We start from the raw sequence: 20,803 nt of genomic DNA on the forward strand, positions 1-20,803 counted from the left end.
TGGTGACACTTGGTCATTTGCAGCTGCTTTGAAACAAAAAATATGTAGCAAACATTTTCTATAAATGACTTACCAGTACCAATTCAAACCCTGCTTTTTTTTCAAAGCATTAATGAGTTGGATTAGGCCTCAGGAGTGAGATTTTCAGTCCTATGGAGAGGATGCTTAGAACATATCTCATATAGTAAACCCATCTGTTTCTCTAATACAGCTTCACTTGCTGATTTATTGGTGGCTGCCAAGAAATCACACTGCTCGTTTATTTTCAATGTCTTTTTTGACCTGTTGGGTGCTTTTATTTTTCTTTTAATGGATGTTTAATTAATATCTTTTATTTATGAAGAGAGCTAGTGATTTTGTAAACATGATCAAACTGCCAAGTTATCAATTTTGAGTTCAGGTAGTATGAAAAGTGGAATATTGGTATGAGACTAAAAATAACCTGAAAATCTGTGTAAGGTTCTCTTGGCTTCTAAAGTAAGGAATCTGTATTACAGAAAATGGACCATTTGTTTATAGCTGTTTGTATTTTGTTTTTCTCTTTTGCAGTGAATCGACAGGACTTTCTAGACTTTAGGACACATTCTTGAATACACCTGAAGCAAGCTGGATTTTTCTGTCAAAAATTGGAAACAAAGTTCTAAATAAATAAATCAACCAATCAAACCTCTAGTATGAAATTTCATTAAAATACTCTTGCTAATATCTGACAATGTGTTGACCAGTGTTGGGGCTGCTGTGATATCCTCTTGATAATGCTGAATGCACTTGTACAAAAACAATACCAAACCAAATTGTACTGTGTCTTTTTGGCTATAGGACTCACAGGCACACAACAAATATGGAACATAATGAACATGCTACGTGGTAGTCCTATTTTTTGATAATTATCTTTTACATATCTGAATAAGCTTATGTTCCTGAAGGTGTAGAGATGCCCTCGAGGAATAAAAGCACGAATTAACACTCTAGTGCACATGTTAATTAGGATTTAATTAGGGAATTTAAAAAATGCAGAGTGCATGTTTTCAGCAAGGGCATAATTATGAACTTACTGCTTGCAGGGTTTTTTTCCCCTCATATTTCTCATTGTAAATATTATAATTGTCAATTTAGGTAAAATTCAGGAAATTCAAATTCTATTTCAGTTTTCATGAAGAAACATTTTTTCCTCTGGCACATTCTCATACAACATAATTTCTTAACATTCTTTTTCCAATTTATACTGTTGTTTTTTTTTACGTTACTAAGTCAGCATGAAAGATATTAAACTGTTTTTCTTGATGCTTTTACAATATTCCCTGCTAAATATACCCTAACACTTTACCTTCAGCCTCTGCTGTTAATCTGAGTAACAGTGATGAACTATGGGTCAATATAACTAGTTCCCTCATGTAAAGTGCAGACCTTTTTATAAATATTCTTGTTCCAAAAAAGAGAATATCATGGAAATGCCAAGCTATATTTCAACATCACACTACTCCCCCAACACCTGCTTCCCACTCCCACCTTTCTATACTAACTAGATTTTCCACCTCATTCGGACACTGATGGAATTGTGATATCAATAATCTGTGAATTTGGGACGTGATCTAAAACAGCATCATGTTATTGGGGAATCCTCCAGCCACTCCTGTGTGTCTGGGAATTCTCTAAGACTTCTCACCTGAAAATCCACGTGAGACAAACCTGCAGTAAAGGCAGTTATGAATATTGGTCTGACTGGGTTTGAACAGAACTTGTAACTAGGGACTTTCTAATGGATGTGAATTAACAAGATGATTAAAGCTTTAAAAAAAATCAAATCAAATCAGTAGTTTACTTCTTTCAAGACAGAGCTCTTTAAACATAAGGTAATCTTGTCAAATACCTTTCTTCCTTAATTATTAATGCTAATTACTGTTTGTCATTGTTTTCTTTTTTAAATCAAAAGTGTTTCAACAAGCTTCCTTTGCAACTTCTTGATTCCTGCTTTTACAGTTCTCAGTAAACTTGAAGATGATGCAAAGTATATAATCTCCTGCAATGGAAGACCATCCCAGGAATCTGCTCCCTCAGACTTTCCTCTTTTCCACTTTTATCATTAAACAGCATTAAAACTCATTAATCAGACTCCTATATGCTTAACATCCTTGCAAGTGATTGCATTCTTTCATTCTGACTGCACAGATAGGAAAAAAGTAAAACTTTTTAGGAATTTCTTTGATAGAATACCAGTAAAGGCATTGATAGCACAGCCTAGGAGGCTCAACCTTTTTAGAAAGTTGTGGAACAGTTTTATAAGGCATGGAAAACATGTATGAAGCAACAATAAAATACTTATTTGGGTTAGGAGTAGTGACAATTTCTGAAACAGTGATAAATCAACCTGAGAGTCTGGGGATTTCTACATCCACATTTACTTTCTTTGTTTCCATGTGATGCATTTTTATTAACTTGCTGAACTAAGATTTGAAAGAATGAAATGAAAACCCAAAAAAAAAAAAAAAAAGAAAAGAAAAGAAAAAGATCCTAAAAAAAAAAAGAAAAGAAAAAGATCCTCCAATGATACAGAATGCTGATGCTATGTTTAGTCGCATGAGTGATTTTTCCTGCTGTTATTTAAGCAGACAATTTGCGTTCTGCTTCACTGAAGTCGCTAGGTTATTACTGGGGGAAAAAGAAAACAGAGAGATAACAACCCTTTGAACACAGAAGCATTCGTGGGTTAGCCAGGAAGAAAACAGCGTCTAAGATGCTAAATGAGAAATACTGGCAATATGCATGTATGTTAAAAATTAATTAATCTAACTTCAGACACAAATTTTGTGTATTAAAAAAAAAGACAAAAACAAAAACAAAACACAACACTTTATTGGAGTATGTCTATATTGTTAGAATAAATAATTCTAACAAACAGCCAGGACCTCAGACTTGCACAGAATCATAGAATCACCAAGGCTGGAAAAGACCTCTAAGAACATCCAATCCAACCATTCACCTGTCACCAATATTTCCCACAATACCATGCCCCTCAGTTCAACACCTAAATATTTCATGAACACCTCCAGAATGTTGAAAAACACTTGGTAAGAGCTGAGAAATCTTTATTTTTATTCTACCTTTCTGCTGCCACTGCAGCTGTTTTGCTGTTTTCCAGCACCAATTGTTCCTTTACTTTTTCAAGGCCAGCTATTTACTATATTGGATTTGTAGATCCATATTTATCTTGGAAAAACCTCACAAGGACAGTCTGGTCACTAACATTCACAGTTCTTCATTTCCAGGATGCTTCATGCATCCCAAACCCACACTAGGCTTCTAGCTCATGACTGCTGGACCAAGAAGGAAAAAGAACTTGTCATGCTGACCTGGGTCCAGCTGTATTTTGCTGATTCTGAAAAGTTGTTCATATCTTACCGCAGATGTTCCCAGAGCCTTCTAGGAAGGCATGTTGCTTTAGCTGTAAATAAAATTCTGTTGTATTCTGTGCTATTAGCCTAGGAGCTTAGCAGGAAAAGATAGGGAACAATCTCTAAAGCATCAGTATTTCCCTTCCCATTGGAAGTTTATACTTCCAATGTTGCTCTGACTAGAAGGAAGAAGACAGATGACTTGTAATGACTAAGAAATATTTCTGCTTAGGTTGTGGAAAATTTGAGATGCTATTCACAAACAGAACCTAGTGAATGGCTTCTGCTCCAATTCACCTATGCCTGTTTTAGTTCAGAAAGGAGGAATTAGAAGATCTACTGTTTTATTCACATACCTCATACATAAAGAGCTAAGATGCAAGTCCCAACAAAGATAAGTTGAAGTCCTTAACTCACAGTGCATCCTAGTATGAACTCATAACAATTTCAAATAATTTATTCTGTAGGCTTTTAAAATCAATCCTTATGCTCATCACTGCTTCCTCCATTTCTTCTTTCTTTCTCCACAAGTAAGTCATAAAGCTGAACTTGGGATATCAACATCCTAGCTTTCCAAGATGTAAACCCCACCAAATAGAGTAGTTTTCCACTTAAGAAGCATTAATAAATAATGTGGCTTTGGCCAAAGGTGGAGATAACAGCATGTTTGTCTTCTTGGTTCTTGATGTGTTATTATAACATTAAAACATGGCCATGGACAGCTAACAGTCAACCATAGAAATGAGATTTCAGTTTATCTGCAGATTCAAAAAGAAGAATTTATCAGTGTTGTTGGGACAACAAAACAAAAAAAAAATAAATAAAGAGAACTGCTTGAATAATATTCTGGTTCTTGTTTTCTTCTTCAGATGAAATACGTATGTGTTTTCTTATGTGTTTGGTTATGGTCTGTATACACATCAGGCACAACACACACAATTTTACAGCTGCAACATGGCCTTCAAGAAGACATACTGCCCCTAATGAGCAACATAGGTAGGCTTTTAACAATGGAGGAGATGGCTGGAGGTACTTCTTTTTCTTTCTTTCTTTTTCTTTTTTTTTTTTTTTTTTACCTCAGACATAATTATTTGATAATTTTTGTTATTAGACTTTCCAAATAAAAAAATAAAATAAAAAAGTTAAAAATAGTCCCCTTTCTGTGTTTACACTTATCTCCCCCCACTAAGTTCACTTTCAAAAAGGAAGACTGTCTCATTTCATTTCACACCAAGTGGTCATAGAAACAAAACTGAACAGTACAGAGTAAAAGCCTTCAGGATCTTCAAGTTAATTATGCAACACTTATTATACTTAACATTAATAATAATAATGAACAATAGTAATAAGTTATTGTCTTTAAAAATAAAAACAAAACAAAACAAAACCCAAAGAACAATACAACAATGGTCTCTAAACAATGTCTTCTTAATTTCAAGAGCGAAATATGCAAGAAATACTATGCTTGTTACGAGTTAAGGGTGACGCTTGGACAGTCACAGAGGATCCATACCTTTAATTCTTTACTCTTAAATTTTAATGGTCTTAGGGTGCTTTCACAGTTTCCTAGAATGTAGTTCCATACGTTATTAGACCATAAACTTTTAAAAATGCTTTAAGGGTACCTAGTTTGCTGCATGTTGTGGTATCTCTGGTATCCCACTAGGATGGGATAGCATTTGGGATACCAACACTTATGAAAATCAGCACTACTCACACTTATTTCCTCATTTCTGCCTAGCCCACTAAAAATTGATGTGATAGCAGCTTTGCATCATCTCTAACCACCAGATATGCTTTCTAGATAATTAGAATCAAAGCAATTATGCTTTTAAGTGCTGTGATAGTCTGCCCAAAGATCTGAAATAACTTAAAACTGAAAATGTGAAATCTGCCAAGATGCTGCAAATGTTATCCTGTGCTTTTAGTCTAAGATGACAACTTTCAAAGGAGTCATGCTGCTCACAGCTATACCAGAAGTACAGTGGCATGCAGGGAGATTCAGGGGAGGGCAACAGTTCTGAAAATAATACTGGACCTCATGACTTAAGACAGTATTTAAGACTTTACTGCAAGAACTGAAGATTACTAAAAGTAATAGCAGAAAGCTTTTCACACATACATTTGCTCACAACGAGGACGATTACTTTTGGAGTTCAATCTGACCACAGACTTTATGCATTTGCCAGAACAAATAGTGATGCACGTAATAGAATTTTTGGAGAGGATTAGCCACTGCACACCTGATTTGTACTGAAGAGAAGCTGGTTGAGATGACAGGCAGTTATCTCTGACTCAAGCATGACTGCAGGTCACTTGAAGACGTGATCCTGTAGGAGTTTTCCCAGCCTGAAATACCTGAAGGTCCTCACCACATGAATTAACCTCAAGCAGAACCACTTTGACAGAGAGATGAATTCTTTTGCTCCCATGAGACGTTACCTTCAGTTTTTATTCTCTATAAATGTGGCAATCAGGATTTTAGATCTTTAGTGCAGTTAAAATTAATACTCCTCTTACCTAGTTTGAATACTGCAGCACACATCTTTGAAATATGTTCAGTCCATAATTTATATTTCACTGAAACACTACTTTGTTAAGAATGCAATTTAGACATGCTTTTGTGGATCATTACATTCTCTTCTCCATCACTTTTTTCAGCTGTTTGAGATATCCTGCATCCTTGAATCATAGTCTCTCAAATCTGCACAGCTTTCCCACACACAGCCAGTGCTCTGAGCACATCTCTGTACAAATGTATGTATTCTTCCCCTCATCACCTATCTTCCTATTCCCTTTGAAGACATTTAGCAAGCAACCAAACTGAGTGTGTTTCACACTAGAATACTAACATCGCTTTATACAAGGGGAGGCAGGGATCAACCAGTTCAGAAAGGTTAGTATCCCTGTGAACTTACTTATTCTTTCAAAATGAACGATACTAAAGATTCTGTAAAAGAAAAAGAAAGTAAGGTGCAGCGAACAAGCTATTAGGTTGAGAGAAAGGTGAAAGGCTCAAAAGATTCATAAAAAAATAAAGAAGCTTTGCATGCTTCTAATGGTATTACTTCTAGTGCACTAGGGAGGAAAAGAAGGCCACTGCAAGGTGATGTGAAGGCTGGGGAAAACTGTTATAGGAAGAGGAAAAAAAGGAAGTCAAACCCCACAAGAACACCTCAGAGAGCTGTGGAGCTGCTGTGTAAGAACAAAATAGAATTCTGAGAAGAATTTTTAGTGAATGTTTGAGAAGTTTAAGGGCATATAGCATTATACTAAGATTACAGGAACTGAACTAAAATACAATTTCATATATTACTTAAAATAAAAATCTACAGAGTGGATTATAGGCTAGCTGGTGATCTAGGGGTTGGATCTTGCCATCCAACATTCCTTCATCTTAGCTTCTGCCCTTTCCTGGGTAGGCTGAAAAACACCTAAGTCTGGTCACTGAATATCCATCCTAGAGCCAGTGACTCTTTGTTGGCCAGGAAAAGCTGCTGTTGCTGCCACCTAATAAGAGAAGACAAATCCATAGGCACATATTTTAAGCAAAATGTGCTCCAACACAGAATCAGCAGTAGTTATCATTGCAAATGCAGTTCAAAAGTTGGGTTCAAACATCCATAACTTCTACAATGGTATGACTGTCAAAAACTAAGATTATTATCTCCAGATACACTTTTTAACAACTGTTCCACAACTGCCTATTGCTGAGTTAATCTGATGAGCGGTAGAACATGTAGCAGCATATTTGAAGAAGGACAGACTAATTAAAATGGCTTTGTAATGAAAGTATTTGTTGAACCAGGTTGAGTACTGAGAGGGGAATAAATGGCTACCAGAGAAAACAACTCAGGCTATGTAAGAACAAAGAAATATTACTAATACCTTCCATCACACTCTTCCTTTAGGTTGCAATTTTCTGCTGAAGCAAGAACCTTTTTTGTCCCTTATCAGTGACCTATAACCATTTATCAGGTCAGAAAAGAGCCTCAGCAAAGCTTCTCAAAGTTTTCTGAAGTCAGTAGTAGCAATCAAATCCTCCTTGAGTAAGTTTGAATAAAAATCCTGCTTTGTTTTTTTTTTAATTAAAAATTATTTGCTGGTTTTAAATTATGTTCAACACTACCACTCACAGGTGCCATACACAAACCTATTTGTTCTTTCCAGACTATTTAGCAATATATAGAATTTTGTTAGTTTACATATGGATAACTTTTTTATATTAGCAGTGGTTCAAATTTGTTTCTGCTTTTAGATGCGTATATATCTAACTGAGCTGTACTTGCATGTATGTAGCTCCAATTCCTATGAAAATTATAGGTGTGTCTCATGATGGATTTACTGTAGATAAAGGCCTACTCAAATTGCAAGCTAAAATCTAACACAGTTTTCCTTAACACTGTAAAAATTTGAAAACAAACAGATCATGGGAAGTACCAACTCATCTCATTTTAACTGACACATTCACACCTTTGCTGAAAGCATCTTTAGGTTAGAGAAAGCTTTCTGCAAGGTTGGGTTAACAATGCACCAGAGCTTATGTTTACACATTGATAGCTGTATCCTGGAAACTGAAAAAGACAGTTTACTAAGCAAATTAAGAATATAATTTAACAATGTATAATTTAGTTTCTTTCTCCTCTTGTGCCTAATGCTGCTTCTGATACCTAAAGAGTGATCATTGGAAAATGTTCACTTCTTTCTGGAAGTTCTACCGAATGGAATAAACCTAGCAGAGTGTTCTGAAAAAAAAAAGAAATGTTGCTTTAATCAAGAAGTAAAAAAAAAATAAAAAAAAATAAAAATCAACTGAAGTTCAACTGGGTTCATCAGTAAGTAAAATGAGGCTTATACTGTAACTATCTAAATATTATTCAAATCTGTTTCAAATTCAGGGACAATCAAAGATGTCTCTGCTAGAAAATAAAATTAAAAAAAATATTGAAGAGAGCAGTCACTATATACCAGTATTTTTTCCTTGCACTTCACTACAATGTCGCTAGCTATCCATCAAAGCAAATTGAAAAACTAATCTCATTTTTTTTTAATTTGTTGAGAAATACTTTAGCAAAATTACCCACATATATAGTTTCATATTTTCAAGTATAGATATTATTCCTTCCCCAGCTCCAGCGAGTTTTACTTTGTGGCTACTTGTAAGCAATAGCAACGGTTACTTCCTATGTAGCTTTTTCATACTAAGTACAGATCTCCAGGCAAAGACTGGAGATCTTTGATTTGTACCCCAATAACCCAAAGTATAGCATTTTTTCCTCAGTAAAAATTACAAATTAAATCTTAAATGATTAACATTCAACTCCTAAATTGTGAAGTTCTACAAGCTCATATAAGAAGGAACAAAAAGTACTCTGTCCCTACTTTGGGTTATACTAATAACTTCACAGAAGGATCTACTTACAAAAAAGAAATGAAATAAACAAATATGAAATAATCAGATTTTTTTTCCCATGATGTTCTTACCAACAAAATCTTACCATCACCAATGCATAACTCAATGAATTGCTAGTGTTACTTTCTATTATTTAAAATAAGATCAACAAGGAACTGTCTTTAATATTTTTTTGCTTAGTATCTGTTTATTCAACATGAATGTACCCTAACTCAGCAATTATGGGACCTGTATTATTTGCTTTTAGTGCTTTAGGCACTGTCAGGATTTACTGTTCATATCTGGGAAAGAAAAAACAAGCTCAAAGATGCACTGGATGGTTTTTCCCTCTGAAAATGTACATTTACAATTAAAATAAATTCCAATGATTGAACACCATTGCTTTGCTTCTGCTTCCATTATCTGAGCATTTATTTTAGAAGAGAACAACAGTAAAATATTTATTTGCAAGAATTAGAAAACATCACTTTTGGCCTTAGTAAAACCTAAAATGCTTATTAAAGATCACAGCAAGATTTGAAACACCCAGTTTCCCTGTAAAGCTAAAAACTGAACAAAACACATGCTTTTTTTTTTTTTTTTTCTCCTAAGCTCACCTACAAGTCTAAATCAATTCTTATTTGTGACACCATAAAGCAAGTGGCTCTTTGAAAATATGATACAAAGAAACCTTAAGTACCAACCCCTTGAACTAAATGTGTATTTTGAACTTACCCCTTCCTTGATTCATAGTATTTGTTAAAGAGTTGAAAATTGCCCAAAGCGTCCTTACCAGTTTAACTTCTATGCAGTACATGTAAGTTCAATAACTCACTGCTTTGTCAAGTTATTTTTTTTTAATATGAGGGTCTTATTCTATGAAATTCAGTGACATTCTCGTATACTTGTGTAAGTATTTTTCATGAGTAATAAATGAAACATTACAATGCAATTTCAGCACATTTATAGATACTGTTCATTAACTGGTAGGCTGCATTTAACTCACTGTATTTTTATGTGCTCTGGCTAAAAGGTCTCAAACTGGTTTTGATGGCTTCCCAAATAATGAGAACTGGCTACTCTTCTCTTACAAGTGGAAGCTACTTCAGCTGCATCCTGCTAATCTGCTAGAACTAAAGAGAAAAGTCACAATTACTTAATAGCATGCTTTTGGAAGTAAGTCTATCATGGGACCTCTCTCACTCATCTCAAGAGTGGGTGTCCATTCTTGTCTGTCAGAGGCACAAAAAGACTCCAAGATCATCTAGGGCACAGAGTAAGTATAAAATTATACCACAAGTTCAGATCTTCTGTAGTTTAACACATGCAGAATGATACAAGGTTTTAAAATTTCCCTGTCTCTCCTACTTCCAAAGTTGAATCCACTCTGGCTGATAAAACATTTTGTCCTCCAGTTTCTATTAATATTCCAGTGGTCATATGAACTCTACTTTTATATAGGTAGTGATAAAAGTAAACTACTTTAGTTAATCTACTTAAGTAGATAATTAAGTAATTTAACCATTTGTTTATTACTATACCTATTTCTGCTGTCTCAAATGGGATATGCAATACAATTAATTTTCAAAATTTTCAAGAAGCAAATTAAAGCCAGAAATGTCTCCTTTTTATAATTCCCATATTTTATATAATTGCAGCAAGCTTGCATTCATTCAGGCCTTTCACAACCAAAGCCATATTGTATTGACCAAAAAGAAACAAGCCACCTAAACATATACACATATACAATATGTGATTTCGTCACATCTCCTGATAAATGCAACGTATTATCTCCTTCATTAATGCAAAACAAATGGTAAAAGAAATCTTTTAGCACTATAGTAACTAGATCTATACAGAACTGCTATATAACAAACAGTACTACCAATACTCTTAGGTTTCAAATAGTCAAACTGAGTCATTTAAAAAGGCTGGTTCACTTTAAAAATGCAACAACTAATCTCAAAATTATTTGTTCATTGTGAGAAAGAAGTACAAATATCATTTAAAACTGCATACTGAAATACACACAAATCAGCCTGGCCATCAGCTGTTAATGGTTTCATCCTCTCAGTTGACAGAGTTGGGAAAGGAAACATTATATATTATTAATATGGCTGGCTAATTTCTAATTAGGAACCCATTAGCTGTTCTAACAACTGTATATTTTGATGGACTTGTAGCCAACCTGGCAAAACAAAACACTTATGAGGTGACGTCTTGCATGGGATTCCTCCATTGTCATTTAATGCCATTCAGAATTTGATTAAAACTAAAACTAAAAATAATAATAAAAACACTTCTCATTTCCTAGGTACATAGGGTCCTGTTACCTTCTCCTGGGGGTTTTTGCACAGAGGACCATTTTTGTATCTTTTCATTCACAAAATTTTTTTGTTACTAAGTACTTCCTAGCATAATTAGGTATTTCCAAGCAAACCAGAGTTTATACATCTAAGTTATAAATTAAAAACCTAACCTAATGAAAAAACATACACTGAAAGGCATATAGTCTTAAATTGATCTTAATTGGTTTGTGCATATCATTAAATCAGCATATAAATTCAACACAGGTGGTAGTTTCTTCTCAGGGAGGACTAGTAAGAAATTCCATTTTGTAGTAAAATTAAGTAAATATGGGAAGGATTCAGACTTTAATAGAACAAGATACAGAATCACAGGAGTTGGAAGAGATAACAGGGTCCAATTTCCCTGCTAGAGTAGGTTCATAGAGTAGGTTACACAGAAATGTGTCCAGGTGGGTTTAGAATATCTCTGGAAAGGGAGACTCCACAACTTCTCTGGGCAAGTTGTTCCAGTGTTCTGTCACCCTCAAGATAAAGACATTTTTGCTCATGTTCCTATGGAATTTCCAGTGTTCCAGTTTGTATCCACTGTCCCTTGTTCTGTCACTGCACACCACTGAAAGGAGCCAGACCCTATCCACTTGACTCCCAAACTTCAGACTTTTATATGCATCAATAATGCACCACTCCTTAAGTCTTCTCTTCTTCTGTATGAATAGTCCCAGGTCTCTCAGTCTTGCTTCATAAGGGAGATGATCCATTGCCCCTAATCATAATCATATACATACCATATATATGTGTATATGTATGTACATATGCAAAAGACCAATCATTACCTGATGTCTCCCAAAGTAAAGTGCACACCAGATACACAAATGTAATATACTGGGAACTACAATGGCAAAGAATAACTACCTACAAAAAAAGATATAGCGTTTTTTGATTCAAACCTTATAATGTTCTCTAGAATAAAATGGACTGAGAAGCAGCACAACATTCAGGTAGGTCAAAGCTTTTTGTAGATTATAATTGGATGTCAAGTCACTGAAAAAAGGACATGTTTTAATTAAGAAAAAAATTTCTCACGAGATTTCACATCTGAAATTAAGCAAGAAGCTCATGTATTCTCCAGTGTTGGCAAGTTGTACTCTGTGAACCTGTAGTCTCACTCAAAGCAGCAAAGGAATATCTCTTACATGATTTATTTTTTTTTTTTGTTATACACAAATTCCATTTTCTCTCCCTTCTCTCCTATATAAGTATATATCTCCTATATATCCTGTGTTCATTTACATCACTCCTATACATTTAGATCTACTTTGGGAATGATAAGAAAATGTGAAATATGTCTATGAATAAAGGGCATAACTGAAAACTCCAGGAGACCAAGTTAGATTGTGATTCAAAATTTCTCTGTGCAGCACTGTCTTGCTTTCCAGAGGACAAGCTGACGCACTTCAGACTCCAGCAATGGAGACCATGGTAACAAATGACAGGATACATAACATGCTCTTTCCTTTAAAGAGATTGAATTCTATGGTAATCACTATTTTAACAGATTGGTTTTTTGTTTGTTTGTTTGTTTGTTTTTGTTTTTTTTTAAACTTAAGCATACATACACAGGAGTGGTATGAGATCACACGTGAAAAACCTTTTCAGCTACCTTTGCCAAATCACTGTCCGTAAGAACAATATGCATTCAGACACTACTGAAGAATAGAAACTTCAGAAAAAGAATAAAAGCCAGCCACCATTAAATTTTCATCTTGAGCAATGTGGAGGAGCCTAGGTAAAACCAACAACAGAAGAAGGAAAAAAAGACCTTAAAGTTGACAACCAGAGTAGAGTGAAGTTTGTTGCTGTAGAAAAATAAATTGCTAGAAAGCTGAAGAGCTAGCTCACTGATTAAAGGAAAATTAGTATCTCATTGACACAGAATAGTATTCTCACTGGCAGCTCTTCACTTACCTAAAGGTGATAAAGTTGAGGTAGATAATATGTATGTTGAAAATATTTTTTCCCTTTTATCTCAAATTATTAAACTCAAATAATTCACACTGATATACAAATTTATATTCTTAGAGTTTAAGGATGAGAGACGTGTCATCTAGAAATCCACTGCTGCCGCTTACAGACTAATTCCTTTCTCCCTCTGAAACTGAAGCTGCCACATTAAGTGGCAACAATCTCATAAGCAATCAGGAGATATTTGGGACCTATGCATTGCAGAGACTAGTAGTGTTGGAGAGCCAGCAGACTATTTAAGTCGCTGTAAATGTTATATGCATCTTCATATGTGCATATACACAGTTTTTTAATAGCATGACTTAAAAAATTAGTAAGACAATATAACTTAAAGTTTAGCAGAGTTTCCAAATGAGAGTGTTTTTACTATACTGGTTACCCAGAAAGAAAGACAACAGCATCCTATATAATTTTCTAGTTTTACTTTGTCATAAAAGAAGAAACTACAAGACAAACCACAAAGGAATACTATACACTGTTGCAACACTCATTTATAAATATTATCCTTTACCTCTTATTTATGAGAAAACATTTCCCCACATCTCAAATCATCATTACACATTAAAGGAAGGTTTACACACACTCTTGGCCTCAACAATAAATAATCTTCTGCTTTCTCTAGTGAATTATAGCAAGAAAAATGCATTTATGCTTTCAAGGTCACAAGCACTCAAAAGAGGAAAATAGCTGAAGAAAATACTACCTTTATATTGCCCAAATTACAGTTTGTTTACAAGATAGGTTTGTGGAAATTCTGGCCAAAGTGTTTTATTTCACTTATTGTATAATGCTGTAGGATTTATTATGTATGTAGAGAAATCAAATTTAAGCCATTCTTATGCTATGAGGAGCAACCACACAGATGGGTATACATGTATAATATGATCTCAACCTTCAGTTCACCACTCAGGTTTCTCTCTGTTTCTCAATTGCCCTTTTGCATTTTTATACACATTTATGTGTTTAAACTATTAAATACTTAAATAATTTTATGTATATATATATATAAACCATCATATTCTAATCTCTTATCGATTGCTGCCAATACTATTGCTAATGACTAGAAGGATAAATTCAAAAAGCCAAAGCAATGGAGGCAATTCAATTCTGTGAATTGCTGAATGGAATAACAGAATCATGCCTGATATCTATGACTTCTCTGACTTTTTTACTTTAGAGTTTTGCATTTTCCACATTTTCCCTTTGCTTGATTTTCTTTGCTAACTATATTGACTTAAAAGATCTCAGACCAAAAGTACATTTAGACAAGTGAATGTAAAGTATCCTCTCATATATCAGCATTTCATTATTTCCTCATATCTAGATAAAACCAGAAAATCTTCAGCATACTGAAGGAGAACAGGATGATTTTTGAGATGGTTAAGCAGACCAATAAAATTCAGCTAAAACAAACAAATCCAACAAGTACTCTGGAAGTTTGCTTATTTTATAGACTTCTATAAAGCTTTTTTTTTTGTCCTTCAGTATTTATATTCATTTTTATGAATTAGTATTCATTTTTACATAATATGTCAGACTTTCAGACCATTAATTGTGTTTCTGATTCACAGTGATGACAGTATCAACAAAAATCTGTTTAGGTTCCTATAATTTGGATCTGTGTCATGAGATTATATTCTAAAATAATTTATATGAAAACTTGAAAATAGGCATAAAAAAGCCTTGTTCCTATCTCTACATAGTACGCTCCACATTTCTGATGTGTTTGTCTGGGTACAGTATAGAACAAAGTTTGTTAGAATTACTACCTTTGTTCATGAGCAAAACTGAGTTTCTATTAAAAATACTCAAACAAGTATGGTTTCAAAGCTAAGCCCATACAATGCATTATTGTAAGTCTTTTGGGAAAGATCTCTCTTTTGATACAGAATTTCTAAAACACTATCATCCTAATGGCTTCTCTAATGCCAGCATCTTCAAAGAGGTCAGCGCTTTATCAAACTAGCAGAATAATCCACTCAGCTCCTTAGGGGTTAAGTAAAAAATTCATACAGTCTTATCTCCATTCCTCCCCTAAAAGCAAATTTTTCATCTTGCTAGAACACAAAGAACAGTTTTCAGACCTAAAAACTTGTCTGCTAGAAAAAAAAGGTTTATAAAAACGTCTCACCTTTTTTAAAAAAACTGTGACAAAACAGGCAGCGGATGTGGGTCAGACTGGTAGGGAAAGAAAAAGCAGAATAGACCTTTCTGTACCTATTACTCTAAATTACAGCCTTACAACACAAGCTCTCAAGCAGTAAGTGACAGTGATCATACTTCAAGGCATATGGACAGTATTTTCCTGTACCTGTAGGTGTGCACACTATATGCACGAACAAAGGTACATGCTAACAGGAATAGTCTCACAAGAACAACGTCCCTCTGATGGAGACAGTGTTGAAAATGGTAATGCTGGTTTTTTTTGTGGGGTTTTTTGTTTTGTTCTGTTTTGTTTTTGTTTTTATACAGCACAAAGGAAATTTTAATATCAGTCCATGTACATGAGTGAATATGGGCACCTGGAAAAGGCTGAGGATCCTTTTATGTATGGTAACTTATAAACTCAACTTATAAAATGTAATACTATAAGATTGAAAATTAATTCAGATACATAAAAGGAAGGTTTCCATGAGTAAAGTGTTAACCTTCTATGTGCCTTATGTTTTTACCACAAAACAATATTCAGCTAGTATATTACTATAAGACTGAATACACTGATGTTGAATCTGATCCATGAGAAGGAAAAGCTCCAGTGAAACTTGTGGTCACATAAGCAACTCTTCTGTTTTCTAAGTACAAGAACAAAACAGCTTCTTCATTACATCTTCTTCGAGACATAAGGCATTTGTGATAATTGAGTTACTGTCAAAACTCTGGGATGACCAACAGTAACTGCAAAGCAACCAAAAATAGTGAAAAGGAAGAAAAGGAATGGACACACAGTCCCAAAGCATTTTGTTGATTCTTCTCTCAGAACTGATGAGTAAATCACGAATTTAGGATATCTACAGTCTATGTGCCAGTCAGTCCAGCACAATGGCTTAGGAACAACAAACTGATAATTTACATACGGTTATTAGAAAAAAAACTGGCTAAGAAGGCCGTACTGCATACAGATTCTTCCATCCCTATCAAATCTGACTGGTATGCTAATGAAAGACCATGTGAAGATATAATTTACAAAAATAGAAGAAGCAAGATTTGCAGATGAAACGAGGATACTTGTTGGTCACAAAGATTCTCTTAAGAAGAGATGTATTATAATTGCTTAAGATCTGTACAAACAATGTCCTACCTAGAAACAAAAGAAGTTATCATCACGTTATCTTCTAAACCCATGTATGATATTCTACAGACCAGGATGTGCCTTTCAACAGTGCTAACTGCAGCAGCCTTGAAATTTCTGTTTATTACCTTTTTCCCCTATATATCTTAGATCTGCTGAGACTTAAAGCAGCCTGTGTTAGCAGTTTCCCCTTTTGTAGGTGCCCCTGAAACACACATTCATTAATGCAGTTCAAGTGCTGTGAAGTTTTTTATTTCAATTGTTGGGAGGAAGCTAGGAAACACAATTCTTCCAGTCTTTTCAGGTTGCATTCCTCTTTTTCTGTGCATAAGCTGGAGAGAGATCTTCTCTGTTATCAAAGGAAATAAGAGAAGCAACCCACTGAAAAGGAATATCAGTCTTCCAGTCCTCAACATTTTTTGCTTTTCTGCTGCTATTGCTCAGATCTGGGATCGGTATAATTACAGCAGTTTCACACTTGCAATTTTGTCTAATGACAAAGAAGATGACATTAATGCTATAAAATTACTGCTATCACGCAAGGTTGACTTCTGTACCTCTCTGGAGGAAGGAACTTTAATATACTTCTTCCTCTTAAGCCACAGCTCATCTTTGAAGTTCTTATACAGTACTGGTTCACAGCACATTGTGTACATTCCAACCAATATTCAATGCCACTTCTTGATGAGGATTAATATTTACACATGGCTTAGCAATTAGATTTAGTTGCAAACAGAACTGAGATAAAGAAGTAATCTGCTAGGACACTAAATACATAAAATTCACTGACTTTAATTCAGTCAACCTGTATCAACATGTGCTAGCACGTAGGATGCGAACAGACACCAACAAATCACCTTAAATCCTGTGTACTGTTTAAAGATTTATGCTTGGAGAAGAGAAGGTTCCAGGGAGATCTCACTGTGGCCTTCTAGTACTTGAAGGGAGCATATAAACAGGAGGGAGAGTAACTGTTTACATGGGTTGATAGTGATAGGACAAGGGGGAATGATTTTAAACTAAGACAGGAGATTTAGGTTAGATGTTAGGAGGAATTTTTTCACTGGGTGGTGACGCACTGGAACAGGTTACCCAGAGAAGTTGTGGATGTCCCATCTCTGAAGACATTCAAGGCAAGGTTGGATGTGGCTCTGGACAGACTGCCCTAGTGGTTGGCGACCCTGCGCTTGGCTTGGTGGTTGAAACTCAATGATCTTTGAGGTCGTTTTCAACCCAGGCATCATATGATTCTATTATTAAGCTATCGACACTAACTGCCTTGTATTGAATGACAATGAGTCTAATGCAGTCCCCAGTACTGAGCATACAGTTCACAAACAGAACTGAGTGATATTTAGTCCAACATAAGGAGCCATCAACTTCAACAAAATGCAAATCTCTGAAGTATACTGAGTCTATTTTGAAATTTTCTTTCGTAAAAAGCTACAACTATCTATTACCAAAAGAAAATTCCTTCTGAATTCTGAAAAAGCTGAGCAGAGTTTTAACAGAAATACTCACTGTTGCACATTAGTGTTCAAGTGCTCTGAATATCGAACATGCAATCTCAACAGTTCAAATGAGAACATTTGTACTTCTATACACTTTCAGACAACGCAGACCTTCCTTATTTGATTGCCCTAGAACACATCAAATATGATGGAATGCAAAAGATAAACCTTTCTCTTTTGAGGTAAGATCTGTTCTATATTCTACTGAACAGGAAAGTAAAATAAACTGAGAAGTTGTTCCCCTTTACATCCCAATCACAGAATCAACATCAGCAAATAAATTGTGTTTTATCACCTATTTTGTTGCCTCCTTATGTAGAAGCATTACTATTTACTAGAAGCATTCTTTGAATCTCTGCAATATCACAACTCCACCAATTTGATCTATAATTATGACAAAATATTAGAAGGCTGATATATCAGGCAGAGAGAGAACGTGAAAAAAAAAAAAACCAACAACCATACAAAACCTGGAAAATGAGAGAATATCACTGATTGTGATCACTGTAGTTATGCTTCACTCCTATCAATTAAATAATGTTATTATGTTTAATGAAAGTAGAATTCAAATTTAAACACATATGCAGTAGCACTTAACATAAAAGGATTTTTTTAAAAACACTTGATATTGAGGAAGAGATACTTTGAATTCAACTCTAAGCAAGCTTAAATACATACATTTAATGTATCTGAGTTGAATATTAACTGCCATTAATGTTAAAAAAATGTATTTTTCCAGTCTAAAAATGTCAAGTAAATGACTTTCTAAGCAGAAAAAAGAGGTTAAGAAAATCTTTCCTATATCTGTATGACAAGAGCAAGAGGCATTTCTTCACGCATTTTCCCAAAATACTACATGCCCAAACACAATAGTTTAGAGGAAGAAAAAATACAAGTGATTTCTTTTTAACAGGCTACATCTATAATCCACTAAACACAATGAAAATTTCTCTGCTGAGATCAGAGGACTCTAAATCTAGCATAATAAAAGAGAACAAACCTCATGTACTTTTGGTTCTCTGCAAGAAGTGGACAAAAAAAATCTTTCAATTATTAGAAGTGAATATGCCTACCTCTAGTTATTATCACACCAATAATACGTTCGTTCTTTTATTTTCGACAAAGTAGACTTCAATAGGATCAAACAAAAAAAAAGCAGTACAGCACTTTTCTGAAATACTACTTAAGTGTACAAAAGTATAAGCTATAGCAGATCTTTCATAACTATCACAGGCACTTGCTGATATTAATGAGAGATGCAAATGCATCAAAAAACTAGAAACTGATCTCAGCCAGGGAGTTAGTCAAAGAAAGCTTGTACTAGGACCTCCAAAATTGTTAAAGGAATCTGCAATAAAATTAAACATTTTTGTTTCTTTCTGAGCTGCCACACAATATTGTTCTTTTTAACCACATTGAATTCTAATACAAAGTCTTTTCACAAGTGCATGCATCCTTTCTACCATCCATTGCTGTGAGCTTTGTTCTGTATAGCTACGATGCCAGAATGCTGAAGAGAGATTCTTCCTGACAAAAGTAAATCAGATGCTATGCACAGAAAAGACATGAAAGTGTAGGATTACACTTATACTGAGAGTTGTTTTGTTACATTAGTAGGTTTTTGTTTATTGCCTGCCATATGTTTTTTATAGTTTAATTTTAAGCTTTGCATTGAGGTACAAATAACATTAAATATAGATGATTGCACTCATTGAAAGTGCAATTCTCTAAACAGCTAGTTTAAACAGCTTATTTTGGTTTGGCATTTTCTACACTGTGACGTTTGCTGTGAGAGGCTTTAGGGTCCAAATTAGCCCATGAGAAACTGATCTTTATAGATTATTGCAACAGCAAACAAGACAGATTGGCAATCATTTCTATCCTCCATCTTTTAAAGATAACATATTTGTCCAGGAAGCATCTTGTAACAAAACTTAATTCTGCTCACAAGCTCTGAATAAAAGAAAGAAAAGAAATGTAGAAGTAGGTAAGATGCTTCAAACAACATCTAACATTACATCTTTAATGTTCTATGGTGTCTGAGTTCTGTTATGAAGAATAACAGCTGAGCAAGAATAAGTCATGAAAAGTGCAGCCAGCTGGGGAGAGGAAAGCCTTGTGAGAAATAACATTTATAGTTTTTAGCCTTGTGGTTTAACCAATCAGCAGCTAAACACCACACAACCTTTTGCTGTATATATGTGTGTATACATATATACAAAACAAGCACAAAAAGCAATTTCTCACCACCCAACAATCAATGACCAGCCAATCATTGAGCAGTGACTGCTCCCTTCAGTATTATTGTTCATTTGTTTGATTTTTGTTGTATCACATGATGCCATGTGGCATGGAATATCCCTTTGGTCAGTTTAGGTCAGCTGTCCTGCTTCTGTCTCCTCACCCCGTGCTGGCAGGAGAGTACAAGAAGTGGAGAAACTGAAGCATCCTTGGCTCCAAACACCACTGCTCAGCATCAACTAAAACTTCAGTGTGATATCAGCATGGTTTTTCAGCTTAAGCCAGAACATTGCGTTGTACCACACATAATAAAGAATATCATCTCTCTCCCAGCTGAAAGCAGGACAAACATTCACCTTCCAAAGACACCTGTCCTTAGGCACCTGCTTAGACTAAGCAATTGTGCCTATATGTGTATATATAGCTCATTCACATGCAAAACATTAATAATACTCCTAGATTGTGCACCAGATTATTTTTACTATATTTAATATTAATAGAAGTGTGCTTATAGTAATAATGTCAATTTCCTCTATTTTTAAGATTTTTTTTTACACATTGGGAAATTATTAAGAAATCACTTCTTGATTGCCTAATTTTGCAATAGGTTTATGCAATATTCCCCATGTAAATTCTTTCTTATACAG

This window comes from Cyrtonyx montezumae, unplaced genomic scaffold (genome assembly GCF_038088225.1).
Source record: "Cyrtonyx montezumae isolate F1298 unplaced genomic scaffold, pur_monq_1.0 scaffold_17, whole genome shotgun sequence".
NCBI lineage: Eukaryota > Metazoa > Chordata > Aves > Galliformes > Odontophoridae > Cyrtonyx > Cyrtonyx montezumae.